Genomic DNA, 17,193 nt, shown 5'->3' with positions numbered 1-17,193 from the left:
ACAGGTTTCAGATAGATTATATAATGGTAAGACAGAGATTTCGGAACCAGGTTTTAAATTGTAAGACATTTCCAGGGGCAGATGTGGACTCTGACCACAATCTATTGGTTATGACCTGTAGATTAAAACTGAAGAAACTGCAAAAAGATGGGAATTTAAGAAGATGGGACCTGGATAAACTGACTAAACCAGAGGTTGTACAGAGTTTCAGGGAGAGCATAAGGGAACAATTGACAGGAATGTGGGAAAGAAATACAGTAGAAAAAGAATGGGTAGCTTTGAGGGATGAAGTAGTGAAGGCAGCACAGGATCAAGTAGGTAAAAAGACGAGGGCTAATAGAAATCCTTGGGCAACAGAAGAGATATTGAATTTAATTGATGAAAGGAGAAAATATAAAAATCCAGTAAATGAAGCAGGCAAAAAGGAATACAAACGTCTCAAAAATGAGATCGACAGGAATTGCATAATGGCTAAGCAGGGATGGCTAGAGGACAAATGTAAGGTTGTAGAGGCTTATCTCACTAGGGGTAAGATAGATACCGCCTACAGGAAAATTAAAGAGACCTTTAGAGATAAGAGAACCACTTGCATGAACATCAAGAGCTCAGATGGAAACCCAGTTCTAAGCAAAGAAGGGAAAGCAGAGAGGTGGAAGGAGTATACAGAGGGTCTATACAAGGGCGATGTACTTGAGGACAATATTATGGAATTGGAGGAGGATGTAGATGAAGATGAAATGGGAGATACGATACTGCGTGAAGAGTTTGACAGAGCACTGAAAGACATGAGTCGAAACAAGGCCCCGTGAGTAGACAACATTCCATTAGAACTACTGACGGCCTTGGAAGAGCGAGTCCTGACAAAACTCTACCATCTGATGAGCAAGATGTATGAATCACGCGAAATACCCACATACTTCAAGAAGAATATAATAATTCCAATCCCAAAGAAAGCAGGTGTTGACAGATGTGAAAATTACCGAACTATCAGTTTAATAAGTCACAGCTGCAAAATACTAACGCGAATTCTTTACAGACGAATGGAAAAACTAGTAGAAGCTGACCTCGGGGATGATCAGTTTGGATTCCGTAGAAATGTTGGAACACGTGAGGCAATAGTGATCCTGTGACTTATCTTAGAAGCTAGATTAAGGAAGGGCAAACCTACGTTTCTAGCATTTGTAGACTTAGAGAAAGCTTTTGACAATGTTGACTGGAATACTCTCTTTCAAATTCTGAAGGTGGCAGGAGTAAAATACAGGGAGCGAAAGGCTATTTACAATTTGTACAGAAACCAGATGGCAGTTGTAAGAGCCGAGGGACATGAAAGGGAAGCAGTGGTTGGGAAGGGAGTGAGACAGGGTTGTAGCCTCTCCCCGATGCTATTCAATCTGTATATTGAGCAAGCAGTAAAGGAAACAAAAGAAAAATTCGGAGTAGGTATTAAAATCCATGGAGAAGAAATAAAAACTTTGAGGTTCGCCGATGACATTGTTATTCTGTCAGAGACAGCAAAGGACTTAGAAGAGCAGTTGAACGGAATGGACAGTGTCTTGAAAGGAGGATATAAGATGAACATCGACAAAAGCAAAACGAGGATAATGGAATGTAGTCGAATTAAGTCGGGTGATGCTGAGGGAATTAGATTAGGAAATGAGACAAAGTAGTAAAGGAGTTTTGCTATTTGGGAAGCAAAATAACTGATGATGGTCGAAATAGAGAGGATATAAAATGTAGACTGGAAATGGCAAGGAAAGCGTTTCTGAAGAAGAGAAATTTGTTAACATCGAGTATAGATTTAAGTGTCAGGAAGACATTTCTGAAAGTATTTGTATGGAGTGTAGCCATGTATGGAAGTGAAACATTGACGATAAATAGCTTAGACAAGAAGAGAATAGAAGCTTTTGAAATGTGGAGCTACAGAAGAATGCTGAAGATTAGATGAGTAGATAATGTAACTAATGAGGAAGTATTGAATAGGATTGGGGAGAAGAGAAGTTTGTGGCACAACTTGACTAGAAGAAGGGATCGGTTGGTAGGACATGTTCTGAGGCATCAAGGGCTCACCAATTTAGTATTGGAGGGCAGCGTGGAGGGTAAAAATCGTAGATGGAGACCAAGAGATAAATACGCTAAGCAGATTCAGAAAGATGTAGGTTGCAGTAGGTACTGGGAGATGAAGAAGCTTGCACGGGATAGAGTATCATGGAGAGCTGCATCAAACCAGTCTCAGGACTGAAGACCACAACAACAGCCTTCTCGTTATGTTTGCTCACTAGTTGTTGGGCTCTCTTAATTAAGTTCTTAGCAACTGTCGTTTGATTCAGTTGGTCATCAGTAGTATGCTGTTCAGACCACGTACATATTTAATAAGTGATTCACCTATAAAGGGTTTACCTATTACTTCTAATGGTGTTAGTCCAGTTGATAGATACGTCAGCTGAACAAATTAATATACTTACCTGTCAGAAGTTAGTGTTACAGGAATAGTGTGAAGAATTGGTGCAAAGGGGTGAAACTGAGCACAAAGCTTGTCAGATAACTGCAAGTTTTTCAGGAACACCTCCAGCTAGTTCTGCAGCATCTGTAGCAATTATTCCAAACAGCTCCTCTGCCGTCTCTTTTATACCTACATTTTTGAGAAAGCCGAATGGAGGTGTTACCACTTTCTTACAGAATGTTCGCGATCTGGGGCATTTTTGGACTTGGCCGAATGGAATATTACTAAAGATAGTAGGGTCAAAGTTGCCAGATGACAGACGTAAGTACGTTTAATATGTTGATGCATTATAAAACGTAATAAAATCTGAAGCAATTCAGTTCAATTCAATTTAGTTTATTACTACGAATCTTAGATATGTTTTCTGGAAACTCCACACAGGTCGTACATATTGGTTAATAATGGTGACACTTCCAGGCTCATAAATGTCTTTTATCACTAATATGCATTCTTGTGATCTCATACACATGATGATATGGCTCACACCCTAACCAAAACAGCGCTGCCCTGTAACATACCACGATATTCATCAGACATAGCCCGACTATCACCAATTAACCATCTACAGGTGTAGTGCGAAAGTCACCGTGACCTGCAGATGTATGCTCCACAGAGTTCGTCGCAGTATTGTTTTGTTGCTGAACAGTCTAAGATGATGTGTCAAGGTGCTGGCAGTGAAGTCCATAATGGTGTCGAAGTTAGCTTCGTGATATGACCACACCACATGAAATGGTAATTTATAGTCAGCACAGGCAATATTATGCATAATTTTGGCCGATTTCTGAGTAACAGATTTTTAGTGTTCTAGACAGTTTCTTTTCTCGCCTAGAATAAAGCCTAAATATATACTAGCAGAGCTGCATTTTGCAGGTATTCTGTCAAGCCTCAGGGAAGGATTCCGACTAAGAGAAGACCTTCCCTTCAAAAGTATGTATGTGGTTTTATGAACAGATATAGTCAGTTTGTTGCTCTTGCATCAACGCTGCAACTGAGCAAGCCCATCGCTCGCCTTTGCCGTAAGTCTCGCCCTGGAGTCTGCAGACACACCTACTAGGATGTCACCTGCGTATGCGACAACAGTTTCAATAGCATCTGCCCCAGATGTAACAGTGTCAATACTAAGATTCCAAACCGGTGGACCACTTACGTAACTTTGAGGATAGTCCTTGGTAATCTTTTTAATTACTTTTCTCTGAAGCCCTGGCATACGATTTAGCAGAGCACTATTCCGACAAATAAGAAGTCAGCTACTACAGAGACCATTTATCCACGTTAAGGCACAAGCTGAATGAAGATTTTGTTGATCAAATACGAGCTGTGTCAGGCGGCACATATGTGTTAGGGTGGGATGCCACATGTAATGACATGTTAATTGAGCTAGCTAGAGCCAGAACAATTGACGTCTTCATACGTGGGATAGATCTGCAGATATGTAGTGAAGTAAAGGTGGCCTCACATACTTCACTGCATGAAGCAGTAAGACTGACACATTTTTGCAAGAAGGCTGCAAGGTTCATCTCTACTCTGGCACAAAGCAATAAGCTGCGCCACGTTTTTGTAAACGACACGAATTCCAAACGCTGATATACACGTAGGGGGATCAGGCCCCACCACCCATCCTCAACGTAACGTGGGTAATGTATCCAGACCAAGACAGAAGTGTAAATGAGGTGACTTGCATAATTTTAAAGGACAATATGAGAGGAAGAGTTGCCAAAGTGTCGGTAGATACAGGGGCTCAAATTAGAGCATTATTTGTTTCTCTTAATGATAAGAGTGCACTTAAATCGTTTCGCTGTAACATTAGTGGATTAAGAGAAGAAGTAGTACTGCCCACAGGAAAATGTTTTGTAAACCTGCAGATGGATGGTAAGAATTATGGTTTTGATAGGTAAGTTGGGAGAAGACGCAGAAGGGATTTCAGTGTCATTCTACAGAAGGATATCCTACATCAGTACTGGGTGGTGGTAGATTATGGGACGCATATTGTTAGATTCAGTGAGGCAACTATTTCGGCGAAATTCGCTACCCTCAATCACTAGGAATTTGTGGAATGAGGCCTCTTCCACAACCTCCAACAGAATCACATACATGGGCATTTGAAACTTACACAACTGGTAACAATCAGCGGTGGCACAGGACCGACTTCACAATCCAAATGTTGCCTAGATTAGACTTTCTCGTTGATACACTCGGTCTAAACAACGTTCTCTAAAGGTTGTTGATTCGTGTGAGAAGAAGTACAAATAAAATAGAGACACTGGTACAGAAGTTTTGTGCTCCAGTATTTATTGATGATTTTCGGTAAGAAGATATACAGATTACACCTGGAACAATACTTGATAGTGCTCAGGAACTTGGAGAGGAAGAATTTCAGTGTGAAAATAAGTTAAAGTGTAAGAGCAAGAAGCAGCTGATGGAAGAAGAGTTTGCACAGTAGCGACCTTACTTAAAAATCAGGCCTATGAGAAGTTAGCACAATTGCCAGTGTAAGTGAAATCTTTTGTACTCGGTAGTAAATGAATATGCTTGGTTGTTCAAGGAACAGCAGTGTATGTCAGTCACTGACGTTGTACAACACGAAATTCAAACTTAAGGCATTAGGCCAATTGCTTAAAAACTGGACAGGGTCGGAACTGGGCAGATTCCTATTTTATCTACAATCTGTTATTCAGGATGTTACACTACAACAGCTGGCTGCAGGGATAGATCATTCCTCTGTGAACCCCTGCTTGGTCCCTATCGTTGTGGGACCAGAAAAAGGCAATCAGTAGAGAGAAAGCCTATCGCCTATGCATTAACGTACAAGCAGTAAACAAGATAACTGCCACTGATACCTACCCTCTACCCCATATCGACGACACATTGGAGAGATTGGGAAACTGTAGGTATTTGACTACATTTTACATGCATTCTAATTACCACCAAATTCTGATTGCACCAGAATACCTAAAATACCGCATTTGTGGTTCCCTGAGGGTTGTATGAGTTTTTACACATGCCTTTCAGCCTTAGAAATGCGCCTGTCACTTTCCAAAGACTCGATGACTTGTTAATAAGATATTTGAAGCGTACAACATCTTTTGTGTATTTGGATGACATGATATATATTTGCAAGGAGTACTGAGGAACATTTGGTGAGATTGAGGTACGTTTTATCAAGGTTACAGCATACACATTTGAATTTAAAAAATTTTTTTCTGCACAATCAAAGGTTAAGTACCTGGGACATATTATCAGTTAAGATGAAGTTAAGACAGATCCACAGCTAACCAAAACAGTTGAGACTCTTCCAGGCCCACTAACGATAAGGAAATGCAACTTTTCTAGCCTCCATTAATTATTATCGTCTTTGGTAAAGGGTTTTGCTATGACAGCCAAACGATTAACTAAGTTGTTAAAGTAAGGTGTAGTGCTTGAGTGGATAGAAGGATATGAATAGGCTACGAGGAAACTTAAATATGATTTGACAGGTTCACATTATTAATATACTGATTCTGAAAAGCATTTTATCCTTTGAACAGACACCTCGAATATGCTATAAGTGCCGTTCTTTGTCAGGAATAATTGCTAGCACTTAAATTCGGAGTCAACTATTGCAGATATTATTTCTACAGAAGAAAATTCGCTGTGGTCTCTGATTATACTGCTCTTTTGTAGAGTCGCAGTTTAAAGGACCCCAGTAGTCATTTGACTCGTTGGGCATTAAAACTATCAAAATATGATTATGACACATGCCAAAAACAAGACTGTTCATACCTGAATGTTGATGCACTGGGCCATAAGGTCAAAATGATTCATACTGACAATGTTTTAATAGAATAATTGAGAGATGTACAATGTAACTGGTACAATTCTCTTCAACATTTTATCACAGTTGATTATATTGTATGCCACATAAATTCTCCTGAGCAACAGAGTCAAAATTGCAGAAAGAGTTGCAAGCATGTATAATAGCTCAGTATCATGACAGTTTGCAGGCATGTCATAATGGACAAAAAGCCATGAATTGCAGAATAGACAAACAGTATTGATGAGAAGGTAGACAGACTGATGTTCATAAGTATATACAAAACTACTTGCCTTGTGGTCAGAGTTCAGTCCCACAATGGACTTAAATTGCCTTGCAAACACTTATAGACGCTACAAACCCATTTCAGAACGTTGCCTTTGACAGTGTCAGACCGATCCCACAGACCACACAGAATTATTAATATATCCTATCTACCACTGATCTAGATATCTAAGTCTAGTACAAGTTCCAGGTATGACTATAGGAATAGTAATGAGTGCCTTTGTAAATACTTAATTTTTATCATTCGGAGGCCCTGATGATATTTTGACTGAACAGAGGACTAATTTAATGTACACCCTGTTTCTACAAGTGTACAAATTACTATGAACCCAAAAATAGAGAAACACTCCTTATCATCCAAAAGCTAATAGCCACCTTCAATGTGTTCATCAAACAGCAGTTCGGATTTTGTCTTACTACATTAACCACTCAATGACTGGGACAGGTAGGTTGCCTATGTAACTTCTGCATAAAATAGTCATATACATGAATCAACTAGGTATACATCCTATGAGGAAGTATATGGATGGCCTACGAGCTCCCCATTTGAACATCATAAACACCCATCTGCCGTGGATCTGGCAGAAGTTGTCACCTAAAGGCTATCTGGAAGCAGATACAGCAAAATAAATATAAGCTACCCAGAAACAAGATGAACGAAGTAACAAAGGGACTGTGCTTTCTCAGTGTAAACTTGGGGACCTACTTTTGATTTGTAACCCCATGATTAACAAAAGGGAAGACTAAGAAATTCATGTCTCAATACGAAATGCCTTATGCCATCACACGAGTGACTTCTGTTTATGCAGATATTCATTTTCTGACCATACAGTGGTAGTATATTCTGACTGGTTACAGCTGTACCATGGTCAAGCTCTGCCACCCTCTGCAGTGTCACTTACTTCAGTTCAAAATTATTTATGACAAGGCAGAGGTACTATCATGCAGAAATGCAGGAAAAAAAGGACAAGTTGCTGTCAGCTCATCCTCTGTATGCCTTGAGAAATAAGCACCCTTATGCCTTAAGGTCATGGGATTGAGGTATCGTTTGTTCGAACGAGTTTTATGTGGTATTTTATTCTGTGTAGGATTGATTTCACTATAGGAAGAAATTTATTTTATTGATGCTGTTTTGAGTAATAATTCTGTCATTCAGTCAGTCATTTTGACTGGCTAGTGCAAAAGAATTGTGCTAGACTATAGAACCAGTCTCCAGTTGAGGCTAGTTGGCCATCTTTCTTTTGCAGTTTTTTATGCAAGATGCTGCCAAAATTGCTTTCTAAAGTAAGAGTGTGTCTTGCTGTCTTATAAGTTACTGTATATTAACAGCAAAGTAACGAGAGAAGTGATAATGTAAATGATTAAAGTGTGACCAGAAGTAATTGCTTGTACGGTGGACACGAATTTAGAGAGATCAGTTGTTTTATAATAATCAAGTACCAGTAAAAGAGAATGTGAGGGGCTACAATTCAACACCATCAGGAGATTACTATGTTACTCAGTAAAGCTGTAAACATTCCTATATATGAGACCCGTACTATGATGATACATGAAATAACTGTTAGTTTTACATTATGTGCACTAGAGACTTTACATCATGTGAAATGGACTTTTTACGAACGCATTTACACTATTGAAAACGAGGTTTACTCAGTACTACATTGTTATAAAATGAGAATTACAGTTTTGAGGTAGAACGATGTTTTACTTAACCAACTCATAAGCAGCATTGAAGTGAAATAGATAATTGGAGACGTTAAGTAACGAAGTCTCTTTCCAGTAGCTGATATTGATCGAATGGTTTCTTTACAGCAATACATATTTTTCTTTTGCCGAGTTTCGTACGAAAAACACATACAACAAATTTTCACTTATTGTCAGATGTCATGCTATTTCCACTTTACTATCAAAATTTACTTTAGAATTCACAGTTATATTGTCCACAATAGTCAACTAAACTTCTTAATTTAATACATGAAGAGACAAGAGATAAGTGCATTCATTTATATAACAGTTAAGAACCAAATCTGCAACAACCAGGCGACCTCTATATCAAGTGCTTTGAGTTAATACTAAAGACTAATTCATGCAAAGAGTACCCTACAGAGATCATGTACTTACAGTCGCCTAAAATCTGCAAACCACAGCTATAAAATTACCCAAGACTCTCATAGTATACATTAGTGGGAAGTTATAATGTATAAGACGGTATTATCTCGAAGTTGTGTTAGCGTTTTGTAAACAAAGAATAACTCACACTGCAAGATATTACTAGCACTCAGGCCAACACATGCATATAGAGCAGCAGTTACTGTTTGGCAGGACTTTTGCACGTCAGATGATCTATATTCTTTCTATGTGAAGGATAACACAACAAAAATAAGTCCTGGCCTTCGCAATTTGTGGTAGAATGTATAGTACCTCATGTGGATTGATCTGGTGAAACAAGCGATTTATGGTTATGAAGTTTGCCATATGCCATTATAGGAAATGTATTACGCCTTTAAAAACTATACTTTCCTCCATTCTCCACCTAATTTACAATAGACTTCAGATGTGAAATCCTGAACATCAGAGTTATGTGCATTATCAGAAGACACTGCTGCATGTCGAGACCATAGATCCAGCATGACAAAAATATAGGATATCAAGGGTAGGTCAGGAGAACGAAAGCATAGATAAGTTGAATTATATACTACTTCTGTATCACAAATGACCTAACTTCATTACCAAACAATGATAACTGAAAGGCACTAATGACACAGAAGGTGTCAAATATAGTTTCACAGCAATGGTTTGTGAAAGGTAATGTGTAATTATGCCCCATTCTATATGAAGTTAAGAGACAAACAATTTTCAAACAACAGTAGCATCTTCACTGTCATATGGACGAATAAGAATTACATACGGTTTTGCAAAGAAGGGTAAATGCATTGATTGTTGTAATTATACAGTGATGGACTAACTGCTCTTGTCACTGTGACAGTTGCTATAAAAACAGGCATGCCAATCAAAATGTTTCAAATGGCTCTGAGCACTATGGGAGCATCTGAGGTCATCAGTCCCCTAGAACTGCTGTGGTCATCAGTCCCCTAGAACTTAGAACTACTTAAACCTAACTAACCTAAGGACATCACACACAGCCATGCCCGAGGCAAGATTCGAAACTGCGACCATAGCAGTCGCGCGGTTCCATACTGAAGCGCCTAGAACCGCTCGGTCACAGCGGCCAGCTGTTCTACATTACTCGTCGCCATTGTGCAAAAACGGACCTCAGATATTATCTACATCCTCCATTGAAAAAAATGTGGCATTCATCAGTACAAAATCACATTTATCAAGCAGTTCCTGGATGATGCACCTGGCACCACACCAATTTCAGCCTTGCTCACTCCTTCAAGAAGAAATATGAATAATAAAGTCTTTTTCCAATGTGGCCGCCACCAATGTTATCAGTTACAATCATTAATTAAATACTCACTAACCCACAATTTTGTGCATCTGTCCCTCTAGTGATGTGTTTTACCTGCCAGTTAGGCTCTGCTATTTTGATGACGTGAATGCGAACGCATCTGATGCCCACCATTCCGTTTATGGGAAGATTTAGAATGCTTCATGCAATCTGTTCAAATTCTCTGTGCTTCCCCATCTCTCACTAACCAATAGAGCAGTGGATATGCATACATTACTGATACAGGTTTCTTTTGCGACCCTTTCATATCCACTGATACGTACCACATTATGCATTCACATGTAGTACACTATAAGTAACTATACAATTGGATACACCACAGCGCCTTACACACCTACAACGTTAATGTACTACTTGTCAGCCTTGCATCACTGAGAAAAACTTTAAATGCTTTGACTCTTTTAACTCATTTACTTACCTCACGTATCTACAGGCGTTTCTGCTCATTTCACATTCCTTTACCACATTTAGCTTTGACATACTTTTATAGCAGCAGAATAAAATTCTATGGCTTCATGACACAAATCTTGTATGGAAGCAGCACACTCTTTTCGATTCCTACCACTTGTAAGTTCATTACACCTTGATAGCCTGATGAGATGACGAAAAACGTCTGATTCATCTAGAAACGAGCTCCTGCCATTTCTTTTGCTTCCCTTTATGATTAAGTTGCAGTAACTGTAGTGCATGATGTCACCTCTTTTCCTGTTAATGTATTTCTGTTTTCCAGTTCATATTGTCATGTTCTGCGATCTGTTTTTATCACATAATTTAATTAGGACTGGCATGAACCAGTTAGGTCCCTCAACAGTCATAAGACTACAGTCCTAGCCATCATGAGTTTGGACAGTTAATCATGATTCCCTTCCTAGTTCACCTCACACTCTCATTGCACCACCCATTATATTTTAATGCATTACAATTAAAAATGTAACCAATACTCTCAATTTTAAATTCGTTACAGATAACTAAAGCTGGTTTGGCCATTTTCCTAACAGCTAAGCCCTCTATTCTTTCTCATAGTTCACCAAGGAAGTTATCACTACTGGGTATGTCTACTGGCTCCCATTTTGACATCCTTGTCCTAAATCTAACATTTCCATACTCATGCCAGTTTACATAATGGACGCTTCGAAAATGTGGTTTCATTCTCATTAATTTTCAGAAAAGTGGTGATAGAAACTCACATTTATTTTCTCAACAAAGTATAGAATTAGCACGCTACAGTAAATCATACACATTAGCCAACTGTTGACCTAATTCTGCAATATGCCAGGCTACAAAGTCTTTTGTTCTTTCTAAAAGCATGCCAAAAACAACTGGCTGTGAATTCAGTCCCCTCAAAATTCAGCCCTGCTCAACATACTTCATCAGTATTTTTTCAAAAGAATAATGATCTTTTAAACTTTTGCAAAGTCTCAATACAACTAGCACCTGTGAACACTCTATAAATACTGCCGATCAATCATCTTGATTGCGAAGCCGTCGACCTTGGTACCCTGTTGCTATTGCCTCTACACGAGTGCTATCTCTTGCAGCATGCAAGCAGAAACGACCAGACAATGTGTACTACCATCTCTGTCTTTTCACAGATTTAATTCTCCTTCACTGCATTACAAACACTGTTCATCCTGTGAACAAACAGTCACAGTACCACTCCGCATTGCTATGCAAGTTTGGTTTAATAGAACAAATTTGGTACCCCTGATCAGACTGATGATGATCGCTGTGATATAGCTCCCCAGCGAGCTTCGTTCTTTGTTATGCAGTATCATGAAATCCTAGTATCCTGGCATGTGCAGCTCAATCACATTGAAGACAACTTTTGGTTACCAACTGACAAATCCATAATATAGCCGCTGTGCTAATACTGAAATACTAAGAACTTAAAAACGCGATCCAGCGTGACTTAATAACTGCACACAGGGAACTGTGCAAACTGACTGCTACTTTGGAAGGGACCAAAGCCTTACAGATCTTGTTGTATAACACCCACACAACACTTGAATGTTAACACTGTGCACACTACCATTCAGTCAAGACTGCAACAGAGCCTCAGCCCTAACTTAGTGGCAGTTGAAACCTTCCAGCAAACCATAACTAATAATTCATTTCATGCATCAGTACACATGCAAATGATCTACTCCATCTAGGAATCAACCTTGCTGTATTATTGCACTGCTGCTATTGTACAACTGTCATGATCTACAGATGTTTTAAATGTGCAGATATCCCTGCCCATAACTTGCACCAGTCGCAAATTTGAGTGTTATCACCATCTCTTTCTCTATCGCCTGTGTGGCTGCCTATGAACGCAATGTTTGGCAAACGGGCATCCTGATTGTTTCCAAGGGTTGTCCATCACACTGCCATGTAGTTCGAGTTTCAACTGTGCATTCACACTAATTATTACAAGCCTCGTACCTTATTACTCTACATTAGTGCATTGTGAAATTGCATTGCTTTTAGGGGAAACTACAGAATTCCCTTGCTCTCACATTGTTGTGGCAATGCACAAATCTTTATTTATGCCCACTGGGAACAGATTACTGTATTTGGTAGCACAGTCAACTATAGTAGCAGTTCTCTGCTGTGACCATGCATTTACACTCCAGACTTCTCGAGTTTCTCTAACGGTAGACTTTTATTCAATGTTCTTATTATGATGTATCACACCCACCATTACGTTATTTGCTCATTTAACTTACACACAGAATAACATTTAAATTTTTCTTCTAATTTTCCTGAAACACCTTTTGTGCTGGCACCCAATCGACAGCCTGCCTACACTATCAAAAAAATCAAAGACTCACCTTCTGCAAACCATTGATGAATACTAGCTTGGGAAAATTGCAAGTTACCATTGACCACGGCATTGCACACATCACTGAGTGGAGTAAGCTGGAATTCCTACATAGAGTGGTTGCCCTGGTGTCATGTATCTTCCAGTCACTGTAGTTGTCCTCAGAATGGTTATATGGATCATATGTAATCCAGGATACTGTGAACTATTCAGATCACCAAACCAGTGGTGCACAAGCAGCAGCTGTTGGGTAATTTTATACTTAAGTGGATTTTGGATCCTGGCGCAATTCAGTCACGACTCTCGTTTATGACTAAGCATTAGGAGATGGGATGCTAATATGTATTAGATTGTTTCCATTGTATAATTTTGTTATTTTGCGTATTTTGTAACATAGGCGAGCATTAAATTCCACTTAGTTAAGGACCAAACCAATGATATAGGATTTAATAACCAATATCAATTAAGTTAGTTAGTTATTGAGTTAGTTACGTGTTCCATTTATCAATAGCACGGAAAAACCATTATGATGTGGAATGTGTCAAATACACAAGAAATGCGCCCAGGAAACAAGTTGCTATTTTTGTTTACATTATAGTGTTTACATTACCTAAATATTCCTATTATCTACCCCATTCCCTTAAATGGCACAAAATGCATATATTATATCTCCAGATTTATTTACTCATATTCAAGAGTTCATCTATGGTATAGAGGGAGCTGTCAAGGAGTTATGATTTCAATTTGTTTTTGAAACTATTACTGCTGTCTGTCAGACATTTTATTTCATCTGGTAATTTATCGAAAACTTTTATAGCAGCATATTTTACCCCTTTCTGTGCCAAAAATAGGTTAAGTAAAGGACAGTGTAGGTCTTTCTTTTTTCTGGTATTGTAATCATGAATGTCACTGTTGATTTTAAACTGGTCCATGTTGTTGAGAAAAAATTTCATTACTGAGTAAATGTACTATGAAGCAGTTGTAAGAATCCCTAACCTTTTAAACAGATGCCTACAAAATGTGCGACTATGAACCCCACACATTATTTTAACTACTTTCTTTTGACCAATGAATACCTTTTGCCTAAGTGTTGAGTTGCCCCAGAATATTATTCTGTATGACATCAGAGAGTGGAACTATGCAAAGTATGTTAGCTTACTAATTTCTACATCCTCAAAATTGGCAATTATTCTGACTGCAAAAGTTGCTGAACCTAGTCGCTTTACGAGATCCAAAACACGAATTTTCCAATTAAGATTATCATCTCTATGTACACCCAAAAACTTAGTATGCTCTACCCTGGCTACAGACTTCTTTTGATGTGTTATGTTTATTGAAGGAATTATTCGCAGCAGAAAATTGGATGTACTGTGTATTTTCGAAGTTCAGAGGAAACCCATTCACAGAATACAAATTAATAACTTTTCAAAAGACCTTATTTGTATCATTTTCTATTGGACTTTCCTTTACTGGATTAATAATTATGCTTGTATCACCAGCAAACAGTGTCAGTTCAACATCTTGTTTCACATAGGAAGGGAGATCATTCACACATATCAAGAACAGGAGGAGACCCATGATCAAACCTTGTGGAACACCTAATGTAATTTCATTCCAGTTAGCTGAAGTGGCAAACTCCTTCCAATCACTAGAAGCATACAGGGAGACTTTTTGCTTCCTGTTCTGTAGATATGACTTAAACCACTCATATGCTTTTCCATTTATACCATAGAATTGTAATTTCTCTAACATAATGTCATGGTTCACACAATCAAATGCTTTGGATAAGTCAGAGAATATTCCTACTGGTGACAATTTACTATTTAAACACTCTATTATGTAGACAGTGAAACTGCATATTGCTGTCTCAGTGAAACAGCAGTTCTGGAATCCAAACTGTGACTTACTAAGTATCCCATTACTGTTGAGATGGCTAACCACTCTTGAATACATTACTTTCGCAAACATTTTTGAAAATGCTGTAAGCTAGGATACTGGCCAGCAATGATTGGCATCTGTGGTTTCCCCCTTTTGTAGAGAGGCCTGACAATGGATATATCTTAACCTGTCTAGAAAAATTCGCTGAGTCAGTGATGCATTACATATGTGACTCAAAATATCAGCTGTAATTGCTCCAAATTGTTTTGATGTCGTCTAATCTTACAGAATATTTATTTTTCAATGATTTAATAATTTTCCTTATTTCACAAGAGTTTGTTAGATGAAACCTAATCTGGCTAAAATTTATCAAAACTGACTCTTCCATGTGCTGCCTGGCTTCTTCTTTTGAACTATTCTCACCAATTTTTTCTCCTACACTTAAGAAGTGATTGTTAAATACATTGGCTACCTGTGTAATGTTGGTTAAGATGGTCTCATCCTCTTTATCAGTAATACTACCTACCCCACTGGTTAGTTTTCCTGTCTCCCTTCTAACAACATTCCATATTGATTTGAATTTATTGCTGGAGCTGTTAATTTGTTCTCTAACATATATATTTCTTGATTTCCTTACAACTATTCTCAGTGTGTTACAATAATTTTTATAGTGTAAAACTACTTTTTGCTGTCTCATACAGTTTTCTTTTTCTTTCTGAAGACACAATAATACCTACAATAATCCAAGGTTTCTTTAAAAATATTGCGGTGTTACATTTAGTAATTTTCTTTGGAAAACAATGTACAAAAAGGGATATAAATTTATAAGGAAATATGCTGCATTTATCATTAGCATTTGGATCATTATATATATCTTCCCACTTTACATTTCCTAAACTTGCTCTGAAGTGATCTATAGATACCGGGTTGAGCACCCTCACACTTTTACTTAATGGTTTCTGAAGTGTACACCATTATGTTTTGTAAGTTAATCAGTTGTGCATCATGGTCAGATAATCCATTTACTACAGGGAAAGCATGTGTTTGTTCTACATCCTCTTGCTGTACAAATACATTATCTATTAGAGTACTACTGTCTTGACCTATACGTGTAGGGATACTGATTCTAAGTTATATGTTGTTAACAACACTTCTAGTTCACTTTTCCTATAAGAATTGCTTAGAAAAGTTAACACTGAAATCACCCCAGATTAATAACTTCTTTTTGTCTGACAGACAGCATAATAGGCAGTCAAACTTTTTCATGAATAGCTCCCAATCTCCTGTACACTGTTGCTAATATCAACATTATCTAGCTGAAGCTAACATGCACAAACCTCAAAGTGCTGATCAACACAAAATTTGCTCACTTCAACAGTTCTATATTTATACCCTTGTTTTATGAAAATGGCAACTCCTTCTTTATCCATACTAAATCTACAAGTGTAAGATGCTAAATGATACCCATTTATACTGACATTTTCCATCCCCACAGTTACATGGTGCTCAGACAGACAAAGTATATCAATCTCATTCTTATTTTCGAGATAATCTAAATACACTATCAGCTCACCTACTTTTTTTTTATTCCTGTGATATTTTGGTGAAGTTGATATCATCCTTAGCTTTATCCTTATTTGCTGTGCATGAAGTTTCTTTTCTTCTATTTTCCTTGGTTGTTGTCTGTCTGGAAATTGACTTTAACCTAAAAAAACCTGTCTGCCTTGGTCGCAGTAACCACAGGGATCACCCCTTGTGTGACTGTGGCCCCCCTTACAGTATCTGCTAATAGAGAAGCTAATTTATCTTCCCCCTTCCTAATAAGGTGCAGGCCATGTGTAGTGTAGCCCCACCTACCAATAGCATCAACTGGACTAACACTCATGTGAGACTTTGCCGGTGTCTGGAGCATCCTGTTCAGTTCAGTGTTAACACGCGATACCTAGGGCTGATCATAGCGCTGAAATACCTCCAAAAACCAAACATTCATGTGCCCAGTTTCTGCTCCTATTTTATCCAGGTCACTCCTAATACTATACTCTGGATTCATAGCCAGGCTGCTTACTGCTCCCCCAACTATAATTACCTGATTTTCCTTCTCAAAGTCCTTGCATAGCTGACATACGTTTTCTGTCACCTGGCTAAGGCTAGCACATGGTTTCACAAAACTTGTGACCTGGTACTCCGTCCCTAATTTCTCCTGTAGCTGTTGGCCCACACCCCTCCCATGACTGCTACCTATAAGCAGAATTTTTCTTTTCCTATTCTGGTTTGATCCCGACCTGTCTTTTTTCTTTAAGCTAATATTCTGCTTCAACCTACATTCAACTAAATCTGAATGAGGCCCTTCCTCCACTACTTCAGGTAGCAAGCCAAACTGATATCCTAACTGAATTTTATAAGTTTTATCAACTGTTTCCCTTTTTCGCCCTTTGCTTGCTACCTTTTACCAGCACCCAGAGTCC

The sequence above is a fragment of the Schistocerca nitens genome, chromosome 11 (assembly GCF_023898315.1).
Source record: "Schistocerca nitens isolate TAMUIC-IGC-003100 chromosome 11, iqSchNite1.1, whole genome shotgun sequence".
In the NCBI taxonomy this organism is placed as follows: domain Eukaryota; kingdom Metazoa; phylum Arthropoda; class Insecta; order Orthoptera; family Acrididae; genus Schistocerca; species Schistocerca nitens.
The sequence above is the reverse complement of the archived record's forward strand: the minus strand, read 5'-3'. Positions refer to the sequence as shown.